The sequence below is a fragment of the Palaemon carinicauda genome, chromosome 38, assembly GCF_036898095.1.
Source record: "Palaemon carinicauda isolate YSFRI2023 chromosome 38, ASM3689809v2, whole genome shotgun sequence".
Lineage (NCBI taxonomy): Eukaryota > Metazoa > Arthropoda > Malacostraca > Decapoda > Palaemonidae > Palaemon > Palaemon carinicauda.
In genome coordinates, this window is record NC_090762.1 from 23,598,248 (window position 1) to 23,612,632 (window position 14,385).

General features: G+C 41.0%; 1 pseudogene; it reads right to left on the minus strand.

The window, feature by feature from the left end:
* Window positions 1-13,939, minus strand: part of LOC137630263 (RNA-binding protein 25-like) — a 71,356-nt pseudogene extending 57,417 nt beyond the window's left edge.
* Between the last annotated feature and the right edge of the window lie 446 nt (window positions 13,940-14,385).

Sequence of the window (14,385 nt, forward strand, 5' to 3'; positions counted from 1 at the left end):
AATTACAACTTGCTAAAATACAAATTAAATCTTTCAGAGAAGCCATCAGCAAATTTAACATAACTTTTTTTGTCCTAATTACAAAAAGAAATACAGCAGAATCTCATGATAATGGACTCCTTTCATCAGATCTCACAAGATGAAAGTCTGCTTTCAGGCAAAGTGAGTTATGATGAAATCCTTACCCAAGAAACTTGGATCAGCAAGGAGAAAATGCACAAGTCAGGAAGGGGAGGGATGGGTCTACATTAGGCTCACAAAGTAGGAGACAGGATAAGAGGGCGAGACCACATGGATTACCCTGGGAACTGGATTGGGAAGGAAGATCTATATTTGATGTAATGGTATTCTATACAATCATGTGCCAGCAAAATAAATACATAGGTCATTTCTTTAACTACCGGTAAGCATTCTGAATCATTGTTACTGTTATTAGTCATTTCGACAGTCCAGTTGAATGAGATTAATTGTAACTTAAAATTTTGTGTCTAACATCAACTAAAAAGTTCTTTTTTCTTTTAGAAAAATATTCATGCAAGAAAATTTGTATAAATTGAACTTTCCTGTGAGGGCTCCACAGCTTGTAGAAGCAACAGGATGATTAGGATTAACATAGACCTTCTTGAATTCCTCATCAAAATTGGGTTTTTAATTAAGTTTTATTTATGATATCAATTGCATCATTATACTTTTTTTTATCTAGTTAGTACCTTTCTTATGATTTGATGCTAGACCTGGAATTGAGGTGATCACCAACAAGCAGGTCTCAGTAACAAGTCAGTGTACAGTACCTATGAATGGAATGAACACCTGTATGTAAATTTCTATTGATTAGATCAATAGCAACATTAACAGTCTACCTCCACTTCATTCTACTTCAACTTTCAGCCACACCAGTAACGACACGTTGCTGTTACAGTTATTAACAAATAAATCACTCAGACCTCTGCCACGGCAGCTTATTTCTCGAAAACAGCGTGCCTTTTCCAGAATCAATTAATCATTTCCAGCTATTTACATAAATTTAGAATCCCTGCAAGTTTCATTACTTTACGATCGAAATTGTGGCCTTAAGGTTGATGACCGGAATTTGACCTTTTGTTTGACCTTAGACTCGACCTTATCAGGTCTTTACATAAGTTTAAAATCTGTGCAAGTTTCATAACTTTACGATAAAATTGTGGCTGTGTGGTTGATGACCGGGATTTGACATTTTGCTTGACCTCGGACTCTACCATGACGTTAACTGTATTAATTGGCGTGGGTTTTCATACACTCAAATATGTACCAAGTTTGAAGTCTCTATGACAATGATGTCAAAACTTAAGGCAGATTACGTGAACTGAACATTTTGCTTGACCATGACCTAGACCTTCCAAAACTTAATAATTTCTAGCTTTTTACATAAGTTAATCCTTGCAATTTTATTAATCTAAGATTCAAATTTTGGCCCAGAAGCTATTCACAAAGAAACAAAAAAACAGGGCGTAAAACATAACCCCCTTCCACCTTTGTTGGTAGAGGTAACATACGATAATGGTCGTAGGTACTCCAGTCATACCAATCTTTGGCCAAGACAACAAAACAAATGCCTTTCTCAACCCTCAATAGGTTTATTAACGATGATGCAACTGTTTGAATATTAAAATGTGCTGGTTCTCCACCATTAAAGAGCCAAGCACCTATAATTTTACCTTTAAACATGGGATAAATTATCCAATGGGAGATATCTATTGCCCTTAATTCCCTTACCATGAATGGCTGATGAATCAATTTTATTCAGATCAACCATTTTTTCATTTACATAATGGTACAACATCCTTAAAAGAAAATTCAAGAAGTATAAAGAATACCCGATGTTTTTGTTGGTTAAATGTTCAAATGTCAATTTTACTACTCTTTTTCTTAAGAGTCCTAAATTGATAAAAGGCTCTTGCACTTTTGTTTGAAGAGTCCTGGATTTTTTAGTGGCCAGACAACAATGTTTGAGTGGCAATTATTTTGGATTCACTTTTGTAGATTATTCAGAAGAGAAATTTGAAAAGTGTTCCTGAAGGAGGATTAGGTAAGTTTGTTCAAGTGGCCTTGTACAAATGCAGTAGTTATAGCTTCTGTCTGCGATGGATCCAATCTAGGGCCATCAAAGAGAGGGATAAGATGATTATATCATTCACTTTAAAGGGCAATGTCTTGGGCTTTCTGACCAATTACTTACTTATGTTGCTGATGATCCTCTGCTAAAAAGGTTGCATTTTGATAGATGGCCATTAAATAGATTCAACACTGAGATCACTTGTATACTGGAGGCCTATATTTGTTCTTGTATCATTGGAAAGTGTTATTTTTTTTTTCCCCTTTTTAGTATTTTCAAATAATGTAGCAGAAAATGTGTGTGACAAAGTTAATTTTCCTACCTCAGAGAAATGTTATTTTCATTAGTAAAATAAATTTTTGAATATACTTACCCGATAATCATGTAGCTGTCAACTCTGTTGCCGACAGAAATCTACGGTCGGGATACGCCAGCGATCGCTATACAGGTGGGGGTGAACACCACAGCGCCATCTGTGGTCAGGTACTCCAGTACTTCTTGTCAACACCACCTCAATTTTTTCCTCGGTCCACTGGTTCTCTATGGGGAGGAAGGGTGGGTCAATTAAATCATGATTATCGGGTAAGTATATTCAAAAATTTATTTTACTAATGAAAATAACATTTTTCAATATTAATCTTACCCGATAATCATGTAGCTGATTCACACCCAGGGTGGTGGGTGGAGACCAGCATACATGTTAACAAAGAAGCTAAGTATCCCGTATTTTATTTTATTAGTTATTCAAAAATAACATAAAATAAATAAGTACCTGGTAAGGAAGACGACTTGAACCATTACTCTGCCTTTATTAAATACGTCTTCCATACTGAGCGTAGCGGTCCTCTTAGGATGCTGAACGACTCTTAGGTGCTGAAGTATAAAGGGCTGCAACCCATACTAAAGGACCTCATCACAACCTTTAACCTCGGCGCTTCTCAAGAAAGAATTGACCACCCGCCAAATCAACAAGGATGTGGAAGGCTTCTTAGCCGACCGTACAACCCATAAAAAGTATTCAAGAGAAAGGTTAAAAAGGTTATGGGATTATGGGAATGTAGTGGCTGAGCCCCCGCCTACTACTGCATTCGTTGCTACGAATGGTCCCAGGGTGTAGCAGTTCTCGTAAAGAGACTGGACATCTTTGAGATAGAATGATGCGAACACTGACTTGCTTCTCCAATAGGTTGCATCCATAACACTCTGCAGAGAACGGTTCTGTTTGAGGGCCACTGAAGTAGCCACAGCTCCCACTTCATGTGTCCTTACCTTCAGCAAAGCAAGGTCTTCTTCCTTCAGATGAGAATGTGCTTCCCTAATCAGGAGCCTGAATAGGTAAGAAACTGAGTTCTTAGACCTTGGAAGAGAAGGCTTCTTGATAGCACACCATAAGGCTTCTGATTGTCCTCGTAAAGGTTATGACCTTTTTAGATAGTACCTAAGAGCTCTAACTGGGCAAAGTACTCTCTCCAGTTCGTCCCCCACCAAGTTGGATAGGCTTGGGATCTCGAACGACTTAGGCCAAGGACGTGAAGGAAGCTCGTTTTAGCAAAAAACCGAGCTGCAAGGAACATGTAGCCGTTTCAGATGTGAAAACTATGTTCCTGCTGAAGGCGTGGATCTCACTTACTCTTTTACCTGTTGTCAAGCACACGAGGAAAAGAGTTTTTAATGTGAGGTCCTTAAAAGAGGCTGATTGGAGAGGTTCAAATCTTGATGACATAAGGAACCTTAGGACCACGTCTAGATTCCAGCCTGGAGTGGACAACCGACGTTCCTTTGAGGTCTCAAAAGACCTAAGGAGGTCCTGTAGATCTTTGTTGGTGGAAAGATCCAAGCCTCTGTGGCGGAAAACCGCTGCCAACATACTTCTGTAACCCTTAATCGTAGGAGCTGAAAGGGATCTTACGTTCCTTAGATGTAACAGGAAGTCAGCAATCTGGGTTACAGTGGTACTGGATGAGGAAACTGCATTGGCCTTGTACCAGCTTCGGAAGACTTCCCCTTTAGACTGATAGACTCTGAGAGTGGATGTCCTCCTTGCTCTGGCAATCGCTCTGGCTGCCTCCTTCGAAAAGCCCCTAGCTCTTGAGAGTCTTTCGAAAGTCTGAAGGCAGTCAGACGAAGAGCGTGGAGGTTTGGATGTACCTTCTTTACGTGAGGTAGACGTAGAAGGTCCACTCCTAGAGGAAGAGTCCTGGGAATGTCGACCAGCCATTGCAGTACCTCTATGAACCATTCTCTCGCGGGCCAGAGCGGAGCCAACCAACGTCAGCCGTGTCCCTTTGTGAGAGGCGAACTTCTGAAGTACCCTGTTGACAATCTTGAACGGCGGGAATGCATACAGGTCGAGATGGGACCAATCCAGCAGAAAAGCATCCACGTGAACTGCTGCTGGGTCTGGAATCGGAGAACAATACAACGGGAGTCTCTAGGTTATCGAGGTAGCGAACAGATCTATGGTTGGCTGACCCCACAGGGCCCAAAGTCTGCTGCAAACATTCTTGTGAAGGGTCCACTCTGTGGGGATGACCTGACCCTTCCGGCTAAGGCGATCTGCCATGACATTCATATCGCCCTGAATGAACCTCGTTACCAGCGTGAGCTTTCGATCTTTTAACCAGATGAGGAGGTCCCTTGCGATCTAGAACAACTTCCACGAATGAGTCCCTCCCTGCTTGGAGATGTAAGCCAAGGCTGTGGTGTTGTCAGAGTCCACCTCCACCACCTTGTTAAGCTGGAGGGACTTGAAGTTTATCAAGGCCAGATGAACCGCCAACAGCTCCTTGCAATAGATGTGAAGTGTCCTTAGCTCCTGATTCCATGTTCCCGAGCATTCCTGTCCGTCCAAAGTCGCACCCCAGCCCGTGTCTGATGCGTCAGAGAAGAGACGGCGGTCGGGTTTCTGAACAGCCAAAGGTAGACTTCCTTGAGAAGAAAGCTGTTCTTTCACCACGTGAGAGTAGACCTCCTCTCTTCGGAAACAGGAACTGAGATCGTCTCTAGCGTCATGTCCTTTATCCAGTGAGCCGCTAGATGATACTGAAGGGGGCGGAGGTGGCGTCTCCCTAACTCGATGAACAGGGCCAGCGATGAAAGTGTCCCTGTTAGACTCATCCACTACCTGACTGAGCATCGGTTCCTTCTCAGCATGCTCTGGATGCAATCTAGGGCTTAGTAGATCCTTGGGGCCGACGGAAAAGCCCGAAAAGCTCGATTCTGAAGATCCATACCCAGGTAGACAATGGTCTGGGATGGGACGAGCTGGGACTCCTCAAAATTGACCAGGAGGCCCAGTTCCTTGGTCAGATCCATAGTCCATCTGAGAATCTCCAGACAGCGACGACTTGTGGGAGCTCTTAAAAGCTAGTCGTCTGACGGAGCCGGACACAAGATCATGGTACTGCTGCACAGTCTGTGAACTGTCAACCATGGGGAAGCGAGGAAGTACAGCGACAACCCGAAGCTGTCTAGACTGTCTGGGTCGTACAGACAACTCCTTATCGGGTTGCTGAGGTTGCCGCACTGCGTCACAACAAGTCACTTCTGCTGGTTGTTGAACGTCTTCCCAGTGACACACTGACTCCGTAAACAAAAAATCCTCTAACAAGGACTAAGCTTGGACTGCATGTCTTGCAACAAAGCTCAAGGTCTATGGGAGCAGGTGTGGTAACAGACGGGGTTAGCGACTGAAGTGGAACCATTACCCTCCCTGGAAGCATGTTATGCTTAAATAAAAGTCCATAGGAGGCTAAGCAGCTAAAGGCTCCTCTCCAAATGACAGAGTCCTCAAGGGAATATCAGAAGGAGGGAGAATAGCACTTTCTCATCTACAGGAACCATATCCGAGAAAAGCTAAGTTCTCTCAGTGAGGGTTTCACTGGTGCAAAAGCAGCAGACTAGAAGGCAACGTTATGAAACTGCTTGACAGTCTAGTGAGTTGGCAACAACCAAAGATGTGTGACTGAGGAGCATGCGGTAAGGTATGCAGAGCATGCTGTATGTAGAGCATGCTGTAAGGTAAGCAGAGCATGTTGCATGGCGTGCGGCTTATGCTGCATGGGATGAGGCTCATGCTGCATGGGATTTGGCTCATGCTGCATGGTATGAGGCTCATGCTGCATGGGATGAGGCTCATGCTGCAAGGGATGAGGCTCATGCCGCATGCGTTGAGGAGGATGCCGCATAGTATGAGGTTCCTGCCTCATGGGTTGAGGCGGTTGCCGCATAGCATGAGGCTCCTGCCTCATGGTTTGAGGAGGATGCCGCATAGCATGAGGCTCCTCATAGCATGAGACTCCTGCCTCATGGGTTGAGGAGGATGCCGCATAGCATGAGGCTCCTGCCTCATGGGTTGAGGAGGATGCCGCATAGCATGAGGCTGCCTCATGGGTAGAGGAGGTTGCCGCATAGCATGAGGCTCCTGCCTCATGGGTTGAGGAGGATGCCGCATAGCATGAGGCTCCTGCCTCATGGTTTGAGGAGGATGCCGCATAGCATGAGGCTCCTGTGAGGTTCCTGCCTCAAGAGTTGCGTCTGCCTCAAGGGTTGAGGAGGTAGCTGCGCAGAGAGAGGCTCATGCTGTGAAGAATGCGGTTGCTGCATGCGTTGAGGCGGCTGCCTCATAGCATGAGGTTCCTGCCTCAAGAGTTGCGTCTGCCTCAAGGGTTGAGGAGGTGGCTGCGCAGAGAGAGGCTCTTGCCTCAAGAGTTGAGGCTCTTGCCTCAAGAGTTGAGGTTCTTGCCTCAAGAGTTGAGGTTCTTGCCTCAAGAGTTGAGGCTCTTGCCTCAAGAGTTGAGGCTCTTGCCTCAAGAGTTGAGGTTCTTGCCTCAAGAGTTGAGGTTCTTGCCTCAAGAGTTGAGGCTCTTGCCTCAAGAGTTGAGGTTCTTGCCTCAAGAGTTGAGGCTCTTGCCTCAAGAGTTGAGGTTCTTGCCTCAAGAGTTGAGGTTCTTGCCTCAAGAGTTGAGGTTCTTGCCTCAAGAGTTGAGGCTCTTGCCTCAAGAGTTGAGGTTCTTGCCTCAAGAGTTGAGGCTCTTGCCTCAAGAGTTGAGGTTCTTGCCTCAAGAGTTGAGGCTCTTGCCTCAAGAGTTGAGGCGGTTGCCGCATAGCATGAGGCTCCTGCCTCAAGGAAAGTGGAGGTTGCTGCATAGCGCTGGTACCTGGCAACTCCCAATGCGGCAGCTCACGCATGGAGGCAGGAGGAGCCTCAACATCATACGTCTGGCAGGGTGGACTGCGCAGAGGTGGAGGAGCGCTCGCAGGAGGAGGTGTGCTAACCTTCTCTGCCTGAAACTCCTGCATCAACACCCCAAGCTGAGACTGCATTGTCTGCAGCATAGACCACTAGAGTTTAAGAAAGACAACAACAAACGGAGCTACTGTCCGTTGAGACTGAGGGTCTAAAACAGCTGGTGCGGCAACAGACGGAGTTACTGCCTGTTGCGATACCACCTTGCCTCTCTGGGAGGTGTGCAGTTGTCGTACTGCAGCAAGTCCGAACTGACCCAGTGCTAATGGCACCACCTAGGAGTTGGACTTGCGCGGAAGGGACCGACTTGCACTTAAAAGCTGCAAGATTTGGTCCATGGTTTCTGCGAGAAACCTCTTCCGCAGACGAGGAATAAAAGGGCTCTCTCGTCTTTGTGTGGGTGGGGTGATCACGTCGGCTACGTGAGTTGGTTACACCCGAAACCACGGAGGGAAACGTCTGTTCGTCGATCAAGGCCTGATGAACCCATAAGTCCTTCGACGTTACTTCTCCCCTGCTTGGGAGCTTGTAAGAGGTCCCAGACTAGGCGAACAACTGGCACGAACAGACGAACCCTCGAACGCAACACTGTAACACTTTGCGCTTATCACTTTATCACTTTTGATTTTCTGTTTGCACTTATTTCACTGAACTCGAAACTTTAAGTGGTTTGTACCTGAAACACGCAATTCTATCCTTCATTAAAAGTTAGTAATTGCGAAAACAGTATTACAATGTAACAGAAAAACATAATGAAAGATAAATAATTCAGTGGCTGGAAAAGAGACTAAACACTAGATCAAATAAACTACGTTTAAAATCTCTCACCGCATAAAGCCTGAGAACAAGAATAAAACTCTAGAAACGTTTACCTTCTTCCCCTAAAGAGACTAGGGAGAAGAGCAAAAACGATAACAACGTTACCCGCTTGAACGAAACGTTTATCCTCCTCTCTCTCCCTCCGTCTCTATCTCTCTCTCTCTCTCTCTTGACTTAGAACCTGAGAGATGAGCCCAATTATATACTGTATATCGTTAAAACATATTATTGTTAAAGGAAAAAAACTGAAAGATTTCCCAAATAAAAAGTTCCTTTATTAGAATTAAAACCATTTAAGCTAAGAAAGAATGAACAAAACGATAGAATCGTTCTACTCTTACTGCAACGTGACACCGTGAATACTCTCTCTCTATCGTAACGATAGAGCGCAAGTTGAACGTTCTGAACGTCAACAACTGCAGAGACAAAACAAAACGTTAGTTCAACTTTGAAAACAGTACGAGACTATCAAAGAAATTCTTTCAAAAACATTAAAATAGCATAATATGTTAACAGGTAAAAACGAAATGACGGGCTCAATGTTAATTAACTTCGGTTCCAAGAAAAGACCGCCTACTATTAGGAAAGGTCGAATATAAACAAATATAAAAATTAATTTTAATAAGTTTATAATAAAAGGAAGTTAATCGAAGAGGCCTATAAAAGGCGGAGAGATATAAAATAAATCTATAACTTTTGTTAAGCAAAATTAAGAAAGAGAGTCTATACTCTCTTCGACACCAACACTTCCGTCTAAGGGAAGGGTCGGCCATTAAAAGTGAAAGAGTTCATACTCTCTTCGTCACCAAAATTAAATCAAAAATTAAATCAAATTAATTCCAAAAACTTGCTAAGCTAATGATAAAGCTTCCTGAATAGCAAAGGCTAAACTCTAGAGCAAATACATCACCAAATCGTGAGCAATAACTCCAGAATCAACAGCGTATCCATGTAGGTCTAGCCGGAGGCACGACAGAGGAAAAATTGAGGTGGTGTTGACAAGAAGTACTGGAGTACCTGACCACAGATGGCGCTGTGGTGTTCACCCCCACCTGTATAGCGATCGCTGGCGTATCCCGACCGTAGATTTCTGTCGGCAACAGAGTTGACAGCTACATGATTATCGGGTAAGATTAATATTGAAAAACTATTTTTATTTTATTTAGAGTGCAATGACTCCTCTAAATGTTCTATATAAAGCATATAATAAAACCATATTGTACTTTTACCCAAATTATTTTCATTTTACAAATTTTCTCTTTAAGATTGATCATGTTTAATAAAACTTCTCTAAGATTGATCAAAATTGAACATATCACAATCACATAGCCTGAGATTACTGTATTAAAACAATACTGGTTTCATGATATATTTCCTGGCTCATGATATGATGTTAGGAGCAATAGAAGAAAAATTGACTATGGCAGTATAGTATTCAAAAAGTTGTACAGACCAAATGGTAAGGATGGAAGGACAAAAAGTAAGATGCTGAGACCAATGCAGCTGGGGTTAGAGGGACTTTGTCTAAACCCATCTACTGTGCATTGTGCAAAGTAAAGTGTAGTTAGTGCCATCTAAAAGGTCTCTCCGGTAACAGACATTAGTCGGAACAGTAAACACAAATCTTCAACTACAAAGTCAGAGACCTTTATTACAAGGTATTCTTTAGCTACACCACAATTGAATGAGTCCATTATTCAAGGTACTACTGTAAAATGAAACAAATAAAATAGGGACCCTCAAAACTACCCAGCAGGCAGGTCTGTCTGCCACTTTAACCTGACATAGAAGGGATCAGTTATAACCAACTGTATTATAAACTGTTACAGGAGAACATAAAATAATTGAACCAACACTGGAAAAATAAAGCCATGCACATAATCTAAGGAACTGCAGGAAAAAACAAAACACCGACAGAAAATGGAATAATAAACGTAATGATAAAACTACATACTTGCTAGAGTAAAAGGTGCACCCATCATTGTAGTCATTGGAACCCCTGGCATTAAGGGTGGACGTGGTGGAAATGCCATATTGCATCTGAAATTAATATGTTCCATTATATGAAAGTTTATAAGGGTTTACAATAAAATCTGTTCTCGGATTCAACCTCCCAATAACAATAACTAAAACAATTATATGCAGTTCTCTCATAAAAATAATTGACAGACTGATGCCATGAGTAGGGGTATCCAGAGGACTGCTCTGCAAAACATTTCCAGCTATCTTGTTATTTTGGAAATTTCTTACTTTAATCTACTTTCCATACTATGTAATATAATGAGCATAAACAAGTTTCAGTGTGGTCCTTCAGATTTTTTATTAGGTTCACTGAAAAATGGGGATCACAATGTTAGTATACAACAATTAATAAAAGTTTACGTGTGTAGTATAAAAAATCTGAAGACTTGGTAATCTACGCATCTGCAAACAGTTTTGCGATATCCATCCATGTATCATATATTCAGTACATGTAACATTATGTATACAGGTTCTCTGAAGTAAAACAATAGCGTAATAAACAGTGTAAGTCATATGTTATGTTACAAATCAAATATGTTCTTTTTATATTTCCTAAAAATATTGTAATGTATAATATTTCTAAAATCATAAGGTTATAAAAGGACCTAACCACGGCTACTAATGTCAGCCAAATTGTATCTTATGTGCTAAACATTGCAAGATAAAATAAGTTGTCTAACTTAACGTGTACCTAGGAAAAGGACGGGAGGGGTTCCAGAGAGTGAATATTTATTATACATATTAAGCATATTAATTTTGTCAACAAGTGTAACCTCTCCATCAAAGCTTTACTTTCTGTATAACAGCCAATTAATATCAAAGTCTTAAAAGTCACCACTAACCTTCTTCACACATTACTCAGAAGTGCCCATAAAATATACAATTCATATATAGTGACACTTTTGAGTAATTACTCCATTTTAATTTAGTATATATTTTGAATATATATCATATGTACTGGCATCACGAACTTCTGTTTGGTTGACTATATTGACGATGTCAGTTCCTTGTCATTTAGTGAGGAAATCAGGCTATCTTTTTTATAATTCCATAATTTTCTATAATTTCAACTTGCTTCCCATGCGGCAAATTGTTTTAAATTATGAAAAAGTAGTAGAGGAAAACAATAATTGCATAATTTAGCAGTATATGGAGAGCGTAGTCTTGTAAACAAATAACCTCCCCCTTAAAAAAAAAAAAAATTTCAAAACACCTCAAAATACATTAAAAATCAGTCTTATTTACTACAATCCATTTATACCATACTATAATTTAACCAAATTCAAAACATTGTTCTCTAGTCATGGGTAGTGCCATAGCCTCAGTACCATGGCCTTCCACTGTCATAGATTATGAGTTACCTTGCTTGAGGGTACACTCGTTTTATCTTTTTTTAGTTTATATAAAAAAAGAAATATTTTGAATTGCCTTTGTATATCAATGGCCAGTTCCTCACGCATTGATTAAAAATGGACAGCAACTAACTTATACTTTTCCCCCTAACCTAACCTACAAGCAGTTTCCTTACCTACTTACCTATGGGGGGGGGGGGGTAACGCCACTTACACAGTAGTATTCTAAGTTCGCCATAATAATACATACAGGTGGCCGCTATCATACATAAACCCTATTTTGATGTTACTGTTCTTAAAAATTTATATTTCAATTGTTCATTACTTCTTGTTTGTTTATTTCTTTGTTTCTTTTCCTCACAGGGCTATTTTTCCCTGCTAGAGCCCTTGGGGGTATTCTATTATTATGTATAGAGCTAGGGCCAACTGTTTGAGATTAAATGATAGGAAAAGACATGGAGTAGGAGGGAGGGTAGAATGCAAGCTATGTGGGGCAGTGACTGAAGACCTCGCCCATTTCGGGTAGTTTGTAGCGCTACGGCCAAGCGTCCTAATTTGCTTATTATCGCTCCGACTGTTATCTTGTATAGAATAAAAACGTTTGGAAATGGTCTACGGATCTTAAATATGTTGTGTAAGGGGGGGTCCGTGGGGGCGCAGCCCCCCTGGGTAAGGACACGGCTTTTAGCATAGGTTAGGTGGTTTTTTTAAGTTAGCTTCTCCCGTCGTACTCGTAGGTAAGGAAACTGTTGTGTAAGGGGGGGGGGGGGTGTTGGTCCGGGGGGGTGAAACCCCTCTGGGTAAGGATACGGCTTTTAGCATAGGTTAGGTGGGTTTTTTAAGTTAGCTTCTCCCGCCAAAATCGTTTTTAGAACGACGGCCACAGTTCAGAATATTCCCGTTTTCCACGGGATCTGGCGGTAACCCTACAAAGGCTCCCCCATTTCATTCTTGAATGACCAGACCTCAGCGACGAAAGAAGAAAATTAGAATTACGGCAGCCGTACGAAGAAGAAAAGATGATGATAATAGGAAACATGCTGTTTAAGAAAGAAGGAATAGAGAAAAGAAAAGAATATATTTGTCAGATGTGGAAAAAAAGAGAGAAGAACATAAAAGAATTAGAATAAATTAAAAAACCAAGGAGGTGCCGATGGAAAGGTGAATCCCTACGCCCAAAAACTGAACCGAACTAAGGTTGTAACTTAGCTAGTAATAACATTCACTAAATAAAATTTTACTGCTGTACAAAGGTCTGCACATTTCATATATTCCTTAGGTCTATCTACGGTATTTGTTTACAAGAGCACGCTCTCCATTTACTCGCAAATTATGCAATCCTGCAGCTCTCCTATTCTTGTACAGTAATTAGGAGGTTCTTTAAATGCTGGGAAAGCAAATTACGGCAAGGTATATTGAGCAAAGGGAGAGAGTTTATGAACAATATAGCTCGGTTTCCTCACTAAATGACCTAGAGCTAACATCGTAAACATGAGTCAACCAAACAGAAGCTTGTGATGCCAGCGTACATTTGATATTTATTCTAAAAATATACTAAATTAAAAATGGATTAATTACTCAAAAGGGTCCATAAAATATGTAATTTACAAATAGTGACACTTTTGAGTAATCACTCAATGTTTAATTTAGTATATTTTGAATATACAGTATATCAAATGTACGCTGGTATCACGAACTTCTGTTTGGTTGACTATGTTGACAATGTCAGTTCCAGGTCCTTTGGTGAGGAAACCGAGCTAGTTTTTTTATAAACCCTCCCCCCTTCCTCAACATATCTTGCCATTTTTTGCTTTCCTAGCATTGAAAGAACCTCCTAATTTCTAAACAAGAGGAAGAGAGCTGCAGGACTGCATAATTTGGGAGTAAATGGAGAGCTGCAGGACTGAATAATTTGGCAGTAAATGGAGCGTGTGTTCTTGTTAACAAATACCCTATCTACCAGGAACAAATTCCTCTATCAAATGGCCATAGCTTTGAAAACAAACCCAAGACTTGTACATGGAATATGTAGTAAAGGCTACAACAGAACTTGGTGCCTAGTTATCCACTTCACAACAATAACAAAGCCAAAAATTATCGGTACCAACAAGACTACTACCTCCCGTAAGCTACAATACGACATTAACAAGCAGGATACGGTAGCCATATATCCAATACATTAGAGTGAAATCGATTAAACTGTATTAAATAGAATTGCACCGATTCATTAAAAATGCGAGGCTTCGAAAGCCGTCTAGCGTACCGTAAGTTTGCCGAAGACGACCACAACATCCACGTCAATAAGCTTGACCGCCGCCTAAATACAATCCTGTATTTTGAAAGTAAATACGTTTCCCTTGGCTCATTACAATTCTTTAATCTTACGCAAGAATGTTTAACTTGGCCGCAATGTCATCAAACTGAACTTACCCGTTATAAATAATTAATAATGTGAATAAAACCTTCACCGTATAGAATGTTTATCACCGTGTCAAAATGGCCGTTTACAGCACTGGCTGCACTGCAACTGTGCGATTTAGAACATTTTTTTTACTTTACTTTTGCATTTAAGAAAAACAAAATCCTAAGATAACAGGAAAAAAAATAAAATTTCTTTTGAATATAATCAATTTTATTTTTAATGCTCATTCTGTAAGACATATAATTCTTTTAAATCGCAAATTATTGATCACCACCAACAATAACTAGATAGCGAATATTTTGTTGCTTTCTAGGAGGTGAAGAATTGAAACCTGCCTATGACAATAAGCAGCTCTTCATTCTAGAATATGAATTGTAAATAATATACAATTTATGGTTGTTTGGGACTTTACATATATCAATGTTATTTA